At 43.5% G+C, this 9,637-nt stretch overlaps 1 pseudogene; it reads left to right on the forward strand.

The window, feature by feature from the left end:
- Nucleotides 1–8,807: 8,807 nt before the first annotated feature.
- On the forward strand, nucleotides 8,808–9,016 carry LOC110306940 (annotated as a pseudogene).
- Nucleotides 9,017–9,637: the final 621 nt, after the last annotated feature.

Consider the following 9,637-nt stretch of genomic DNA (forward strand, 5'->3'; position numbering starts at 1 on the left):
AAAAAAAAAAAAAAAAAAAAAAGAACTATAGATATAGTCAGTGGGGAGAAAGAATCAAACATAAGATGTTCACTAATGTTGTATGGGGGAAATGTGGATGCCACTGGGCCAAATATAATCTTTATTCAAACAATGGATACATTAATTTGATAAAAATGAATATATATTTTTATCATTTTTATCAAATTAATAGAAATAGAATAGAAATATATGTATATATATTCATTCATCTATATGCATAAACATATAAATATATATTTTAAAATATTCATTTTACCCATTTTATGCATGTGTGTCCATTGTGTGGGCATGTGCAATTGTGCATTTGGGTGTACATGCACATGCATACACATACACGTGGAAGCCAGAGGTTGATACCAGTTATCTTCCTCAATCACTTTCCCTTTAACCTCTCTCACAAGAACTCGTGGATTCTGCTATGCCGGCTGACCTGTGTAAATTCTAATGGTCTTCCTGTCTCTACCTCCCCAGCAGAGATTATAGCCACACAAAGCTTTAAACGTAAATGCTAAAAATCCAAACTCAGGCCCTCGAGCTGAATGAGCCCCCACCCCACCCAACCTACCACACAAGCATAGTTGTGAATTAAAATGTTGTACAAAGTGTGCAACATTATATTTTGCATAGGATTACAACTTCTGGCCTGGTATGGTGGTACACAACTTTAATCAGGAGGTAGGGGAAGGTAGATCTCTGTGTTTGAGACCAGCCTGGTCTACAGAGTAAGTTCCAGGACAACCAGCCAGATATAATGCAACTGTATCTCAAAACAAAACAAGCAAAAAAGAAAAAGAATACTTCTAAGTACACAGTATGGTTAGGAATCCTGCCCAGTCTAATGCCGCAGGAGTATGGAAGAATGACAAGAATGTAATTCAGCAAAGGGGCTGGCTGCCTTGGGGTGGGGAAGCAGGAGATAAGGTGGGAGCCGCTCTCCTGGGGTTTGTCTCTCTGTCAGAGCTATATTCCTAAGCTGGCTAGTGGGGACAGATATTTGTCCTGGCTTTTGTTGGTGGTGGTGGTTGGTTGGTTGAGTTTTGTTTGTTTATTTTGTTTTTTAATGCTTTGGTATAAAATGGCTTTGTTTGGTTGCTTTGGTTCATAAAGAGATTTCATTTTCTTCTGACCTTTAACCCAAGAACAGGTTAGAACTCAAGCCATGATGATGAAGACTCAGCTGGACTTAGCAAAGTCCTAAAGCCAACCACCAGCCAACCAAACCACCACCAGCAGCAACAACAAAAAACGAGCAGAGAGAGCTCAGAGAAAATGGAGTCTCCCTGGGGTGGACCACATGGGACAGGAAGCAGGAGCAAGCCAGCAGGGTGAAGGCTCAGGCTGAATCTACTGCTTGTTGGCTTGCAGGCACTAAAAAGGTCATTGCTTACCAATGTCACCAGGACCCACACTGCCTTTTTGCTGTCTAATCCTTTAACTCCAGATCCTTGGGCCATTACCCCAAATTTCCTTTATTGCTGATTCACACTAAGTGGTCTATGTTCATAGGTTGCTAGTATAGGGAGGATCTTGTGCACTGGAAAACAACAGCCTCTGATAAAGCCTTTTGAGGTGTTTCCTTCCCACCCTCCTGTCCTAGTATGCTTAATGGTGTTCTAGTCACATAGTCCGTCTGACACAATTTTCCTGAAGTGCATACTTCAGTACTTTGTGTTATTAATCTACATTGTGTGCATCTGCCCTTTGACTCAATCCCACAGCATATAATAATAAGACTGTAAAGGAAAGTCACCCACCGAAGAGCAGATCCAGTTACAAGCATTAGAGTGAGTTAATTAGCTGCCTGTGGAAAGTGTCCAGTCATTTAGGTTGCTGAAAGAACCTATCAACTCACCTTCTTAGTAGGAAATCTTTGGTTGGCTGTGTGAATACGGTAACCTACACAAAAGGAAAAATGTTGGGGGTTTTATAACTGGTCTGTTCACTTGCTTAGAATTCCTAACAGGCAGGATAAACTTTCCATTGCCTGAGGAGCTGGGAACATTTGCTACATTGTTACAAAATAGAGTCGAGAAAGGGGCTTTCAGATCACCTGCTTCCCAGCTCCATCCTCTGTACCCGACTCAGCCTTCGTTCATCTTCTTGCCTCTAGGTTATTAGCTGTGCAGGCTCCACCCCTCGAACTCAGGGTCGGCCAAGAGTGCGGTGTGCACAGGCTTATATCAAAGATGTCTCCTGGAATCGCAGCAGAGCTACATGCTGCCTGCTCCCTGCCTTCCTTCCTGTCTCCCACCTTCCCACAGTTCTTTTACCATTTGCCAACCAAATAGTATATCCTGCTGCTTCTAAGCCTTCATTGTTCCCTCCTTCAACCTGGACACGCAACTGTTTATAGAACTGAACCAGAGACTGTTGGCCAAGCATAGATTAGGTCCTTCTGTGTTCTTCCACTATAAAATACTGAAGGACACAAACAACTGGAGCCCCATCGATGGCGCTTCAATATGCAATAAAAATCAATATTTTATAACTAAAACATTTACTTTAATTAAAGCTGGATTTTTTTCCCCATAACTGTTTTTTAAAAGCATACAAATAAAAGCACTCTTAGAAAACACAAGAGACCAGAAAACATCTGTGTTCTGGACTACTGTCTCCTCTGTGTTTGGAGCAGTAACAGGAGACTCTTCATGTGCCAGACAAGCTTTATAAGTCCTTTCTGATGATGGGGTATGGCTCTGTTACAGGAGTTTGCTGAGCTGAAAAATCAGTATGCTCTTCAACATAAGACAAGCTCTATGGAGCTGACTAAATAAATAAATAACTTATGAAGAGTGAGACAGCTTAAAGATGCTTCGGAGACGATGGCTGGAGATACGGAGGATAACAGGTACCTAGCCTTTCACACTCCAATCTGACAGTAAGTAACATTGTAATATCCTATCTCTCTGCTAGAACTTACATTCATTTAAATTTATCATTAACATGACTTCACTTCAGATAAGTCCACTGAGGAGTATAGTGTGCATTCATCTTGTATTTGAAAGGCTGTAAAGTCTTCCTGTCCCGGCCGCCATCGGAGAGCTGCAGCCACGGGCCCCCGGCTACCCCAAGGCTGTGGACTGCTCAACAGGGGCCACAAGGTGACAAAGAACATCCGCAAGCCAGCACTGCCTCACCTAGCACAACAAGTCTATGCGGGACATGATTCGGGAAGTGTGTGGCTTTGCGCCCTACGAGTGACCCAGTGACCCGCCATGTTGTTGCTCAAAGTGTCCAAGGACAAGCGCGCACTCAAGTTCATCCAGAAGAGGGTGGGCGCACACATCCGTGCCAAGAGAACGTGGGAGGAGCTGAGCAACGTGCTGGCAGCCAAGAGGAAGGCGAAGGCCACAAAGGGTTGATGCACACACTCCCCACCCCCACCCCCCAATGATCCTTCTGTACAAAAGGAAAAAGAAAAGAAAAGAAAAAAAGAGCTGTAAATTAATGAGCCTCTTGCATGGGTTTATGTAGGAAGACTTGAATAAGAATCTGCCTTGATTGGTCAGAACTGCAATTCACTCAGGTCTCTTTAAAATGTCCTTTCTTCAACTTAGTATTCCCAGCTAGAGTTGAGACATCTCAAGATTTGTTTGCTCGTGAGGTCAGAGACATAGATGAACATGTTACAAAGCGCAGGGCAGGACAAGGACTGGAAACGCAGCTCAGCTGGTAGACTGCTGGCTAAGCATGTTAGAAGCCCTGGTCCAATGTCCAGCACTGCATAAAACAGCTGTACCATGTAGGGTAGAAGCGGAAGAACCCCAAGTGCAAGGTCATCCTTGGCTACATGGCAAATGTGAGGCTAGGCTGGCATCCAAACAAACAAAACACAGGGAAACTCCTCAAAGCAGACAGTGATGCTGAAGGTGCCCGTAGCAGTGAAACCTGCAACCGGAAGTGGGAGGGGGCAGCCCAGACAGTCTCACGCTCCAGGGTCAGTAAGTGAACTTGTTGAAAACAACAATATTAGTAAATAACAAAAGAAGAGACCTGATGGCGACATCTATCCTTCACAGCTATGTGTACGCCAACACACACACACACACACACACACACACACGATACCTATGCAAAGGAAGGAGACAGAATCTTCTTTTCCATACTGATAGCCATGATTTTTTCCGGTAGTCCTAGAATACTTGAAGAAAGAAAAAACAATCAAATGAGTACAGTGTACTGTTTGTATTCATGGTCATGTTTATTGTCTCCCCAAACTTTAAAACTAACGATAGTTTTGCAGGATGAGCAACTCTCAAAATAGTAAATTAGATAGGACTCCTTTATTATAAATGCATGTTTATTACAGAATGAGGATTATAGCCACTTACATCATTGCTACAACACAGATAAAATTAAAATGCACCATAAGTGTGGGGTGAAATTAGGGGAAAACTAAGGAATACTAAGCTATTAGCATTAATTATTTTAGGTGAAGTGGACTGACATTTGCATTTATAGAGTTATCTAAAATGCAGTGTTTCTGGTTTTTTTGTTTTGGTTTGGTTTGGTTTTTTTGTTTTGTTTTGTCTTTAACCATTTCAGCAGTTTCCTAAAATGTTTTCAAAGCAAACAGTAGGAAAGGCTCAAGAAGGCAGGCAGGGTCAGGGGAGGAGACATTGTACCTTACATTGTAGCCAATACCATGAAAGTCAGCTCAGATGTCCTCAGACCTTAGTCCTTAGTACTAAGGCAGGAACATGGGAGGCATACTTCTGTCTATGTTTCATGTCCAAATTGCTTCTTTTCATCTGTATTGGCAGATGTTTACAGTTTAGGAAATTAGGCTGGAAGAGAAACTTAAACTAGTGCCCCCTCCCGCCCACCCCACCCCCTACCCTCCACCTCCCAGCATCTAAGGGTCTCAGACTTCTCGGGGACCTGAGACAACACATTCCACTTTCTTTTCTTTTTTTTCTTTAAGGCAGCTTATAGAGCTCAACAAAAAATAGGAAAATAGAGGAGAGATTTTCCTGTCTTTCCCATCCTGGGATTAGAGAAGGGCTCACGAGGCTCTTAGAAGCAGATGTTTTCAGGGCTGCAGCCAGTCGGGGCAAGAGACAGAAAGCATGCTCGCCATTATCCTAGGTGAGACACTTAAAACTGAGTCATCACTGTTTCACTACTCACTGCATAGCAACAGCCCAAGGTTGCCTGCTTAAAACGGCAGCAGTGTTTCTTTTGCCAGTGGGATGCCTCAGTTTTTCTGCAGGAGCCATCTGGAGTACATGAATAGATCAGCCAATGGATCAGAGGACCAGCCAGGGGCTGACCTAAAATCCAAGCGTGACTGGTTCATGGCACAGAAGTTGCAGAGCTACAGGCCCCCAGGCCCAGCAGCACCATTATCCCCACTTCCCCGGTCAAGGCAACTCCTAAAGGCAACCCAGGTTTTAAGAGGGTAAGAGTGGGAAAGAAAAATAGATTCTACATCTTCTCGAAACCTCTACATTTTTGTTGCCTATATTTATGTATTTGTGCATGCCTGTGGAGGCAGGAGAGGTATGTGTGCCACAGGGTGCATGTGGAGGTCAGAGGACAACTTTCGGGAATCAGTTCTCTCCTACCATGTGCTGGCAAGTGCCTCTGTGGGCTGAGTCATCTTGCTGATTGTGTGTTGGGACTATGAAGGTTATAAAAGAACCCAGGGAACTGGATAATGGAGCCCTGTGAACCCTGGCATTTGAGGAAGAGCTAGAGCTGAGAGAGAAAAGAGCTGCCGGGTGCTGAATGGGGGTGGAGGCTGCGTGCTGGTCTCAGTATGAATGACCCCCTAGTCAGCACAGTCCTCCAGCTGGATGAGCGCATACACAGAGGTAGAGGAAGCCGGATGGTGTCATCATGGAGGTTGGCTTTCACACTGAACAAGATGGAGACTGGATCTGATAGGGGGATAAAGGGTAGCCTGCTCAATCAGGTCGAAGTACCTGGTGGAAACTCAGGGGTGTCTTTTCAAACATTGTTTGAAAGGGTCCAGTCCCCTTTTAACTCCAAATGACCTACTCTGGAGAGTGTCTAGTGACAGAGCACTTAGTACTTGCATGCCAGCTTTTTGGTCTTGAGTAGCAGTGGCTACCATTCTTTTTTTTTTTTTTTTTTTTTGGTTTTTCGAGACAGGGTTTCTCTGTGTAGCCCTGGCTGTCCTGGCACTCACTTTGTAGACCAGGCTGGCCTCGAACTCAGAAATCCGCCTGCCTCTGCCTCCCGAGTGCTGGGATTAAAGGCGTGCGCCACCACGCCCGGCTTCCATTCTTTTTTATATTCAGACAAAAATCTTCCTTCAGCAAACGTTCACCTGCTGCTCTTCATTTGATTTCTTCGGGATGAGAGAGATCATTTTCACTCTGGTTTCTAAGCTGCCTTTTTAAGTACTTGCAACAGCACTCCATCTCGGGCTAGAGATCTTTTTTCTCTCCACAGGAAACATCATGACAGCATTTGTTCAGAGAACAGTTTCTGATGCTTCAGTAGCTGGTCCCACACGCTATTCTGACAGTCACTCCAAACTCGTCTAGTCTTGGGTGTTCTCTGAACAATGAAGCGAGAACATTTACTGTCTTGCTTTTGGAAGGTCTACTTCTACCTACAGTTGGCACTCATCACTGTCTATACTTCCTGTATCCCTTATTCTGTAGGTTCTCCATTAAGGTTTATTAGAATTCCCAAATAATTGTTGAGTGAAGAGTAAGTGAATTCATAGACGGGTAGATGGATGGATCAATTGATAATAAATTGATCGATGAGTATGACTACATTTGAAAAAAAAAGTCAGGGTTCTGGAACTTCCACACCAGAAGGACATTTCTCAAAAATTGAAAATTTCTAAAGTTCACATGTTCACTATTAAGTTAAAGTAGTAAAAACATAACACTTTAATTTGGAAAAACAGCAACAAGTGCACACAAAGCGACATGGGCTTTTCATTTCTATTTATTTTGTGTATGTGAGTGAAGATACTGTCGCTGTCTTCAGACACACCAGAAGAGGGCATCACATCCCATTGTGAGCCACCATGTGGGTGCTGGGAATTGAACTCAGGACCTTTGAGAGAGCAATCAGTGCTCTTAACTGCTGAGCCATCTCTCCAGCCCCCAGGTCCTTTCTAAACTGTGGTTCTGAGTATTCTGTCTCCTCCCTCAGGGTGTCCAGGTGATACTGCACAGGAGACTGGAAGGATGAGAGTTCAGAATGGGTGGGGTCTGCAGGACCCTGGGCCAGCTGGGAGAGTGTGTGCTGGGGGTGGGGTGGGGGGCTGGCTTCTCTGAGGAATCCGGTGTTCCAGCTCTAGCTCTCTTAGACAATCTTCAGTGAAACAGCTCATGGGCATACTCTTTGTTTGGGGTGATAAAAGGCTATATATGAACCTTGGAGGGTGGGAAGCAGTTTTCAGGGTGAATGTAAAATGGCTAGAGTTTAAAGTACTGTGAATGCCTCATTTGCATAGAGAGTTATTTCAGGAATCCCAGATACTTGTTGGACCAGTTCTTGGGGGTGCAGGGGGAGTTGAACCTGTAGGTTTGCCAAGGACTATGAGATATTCGTCAGGTAGAAGGTGGGGTGTCCGGCTCCCCAGATCAGGCAGAGAAGAGGAAGACCCTCTAAGAAAAGGGAGTCATCATTTTGTGCCAAGCTCAGAGGAGCTATCCAGGTGGACATGATAGACCAAGACCTTAAGTATCGAGGTGCAATACTAATCAACTCTAACCATAAATGGCATCTTTAAATGCCTTTTGATACAAAATTTTTAGACTAAAATGTCAGTTTTCTCTGATTTATGGTATGAAAATTTTTGAGAAGTCTGCTGTAAAAACATTTTATTATATCCACTGAACCAAAACACATCACGAAGAGACACACAGATCTGTCTTTATAATGATAAAACCCAGGAAGGGCCTATGAAGCAGGCATACATCACTCTTTCCATCTTGTTTCAGAGTTAGAAAAGAAGATAGAAATGTGGGTTCTGAGCAGACAAAAGGCTGACCTACCGAGACAACTGGGTAATCGCGTTGTCGCCATCAGAAATGACACTGTTGAGAAAGGAAACATGTCACCTGCTATAATTAGGCAAAGTCCAGGTGCAAGAGCTTGTGACTGTGCCTCTGGCTTCCTGAGCACAAGCCTGAGAGCTGTGGCAGGGCACAGAGGTCAACCTCCTCCCTGTCCCCACCTGGACTGCTCAGCGTGGCTGGAGGAAAAGACTGTCAGAGCAAAGCCATATCAATGTCATTTCATGACAGAAGGAGACAAAGAGTGAGGCTGTCTCTGGCTTCCAAAACCTTCTTCTCTGCCTTCTTTTCTTTTCCATAACTTAAAACAATTGGTTCATCTGCCAAGTAAAACTCTAAGTAAATTCTCTGTTTATCAATAATCACTGCCATTAAGTGAATATAACATTAAGTAACGATGTTTAATGCTAGGAAGAAACACAGGCCCTGGCATGCACTGACTTGTGTAGTTTTCTGTTTATTCGGATTTGCTTTTTACTGCTAAAACTTTAAGCTAAATTAAATGCATGAGATTCAAAAATCTACCTCGAATCACACTTCCCTATTCACTAATCCTCTCAAAAAGAGGATTCCATTTTCTCCAAAAAGGCACTGGGGCAATATTTTAAGAACATAAATACTGAACTACTTTTTGGAATATATATATATATATAAAATCTGCTGCTTTAAAACGAAGAGTAGCAATCCTGTTCCTATTGGTTAGTATAAAAGATTGGACTGGAGGAGGTGAGCGGGTCATGGGCCAGCCTCACGCTGCTGCAGCACCACAGGAGGCACATGGCGGGCATGGCGGTTCAAGCATGGAAGCTGATGTCCTGGCTCGACTACCAGTACCTGCTGGTCACTGCGCTCTACATGCTGAAGCCCCGGGTGCGAACTGTGTTCAATCCGATGCTGGTTTCTGTTGTTGTGGCACTGTATACCAGGGACGTCTTCGTGTCCCAGAACAGCATGGAATACTGCATTACTTTGAAGTTGTACAGTGACAAAGATGTGACCAGGATCCAGAGGTTCCTGGGGAAGATCCACCTTGTGAAGTTGGAATGAGACCTCATCAGATTTGATGCTGCTCTACAGATGTCAACATAACCAACTCACAAATGCAAAGACTACAAACTTCCAGAGGAGGACAGGAAAAAAACCATCCTGGCTCCTGTGTTAGGTTCTTTCTTTTTGATTTTTTTTTTTAAATTTATTTATTTTATGAATATGAATACACCATTGTTCTCTTCAGACACACCAGAAGAGGGCATCAGATCCCATTACAGATGGTTGTGAACCACCATGTGGTTGCTGGGAATTGAACTCAGGACCTCTGGAAGAGCAGTCAGTGCTCTTAGCCACTGAGCCATCTCTCTAGCCCTTCTTTTTGATTTTAACAGAGGCTCTTACATAGTAGCTCTCATCTATTTAACATTGTAGTCATTTGTACTCTGCTATCAGTATTTTCTTAACCTTTGTGACTGTTTCAATATTATCCAGTGAAAGCTTTTCTTATGTAACTTTGGGTACATCTTAATTGCCTTCTATTTTTAAAACCTAAGGTCAAGAGTTGAATTTTACTGTTCTTGCTATTATATGTCATATACATCTGGCTGGATATATTT

Source organism: Mus caroli, chromosome 12, assembly GCF_900094665.2.
Source record: "Mus caroli chromosome 12, CAROLI_EIJ_v1.1, whole genome shotgun sequence".
NCBI classification, from domain to species: Eukaryota; Metazoa; Chordata; class Mammalia; order Rodentia; family Muridae; genus Mus; species Mus caroli.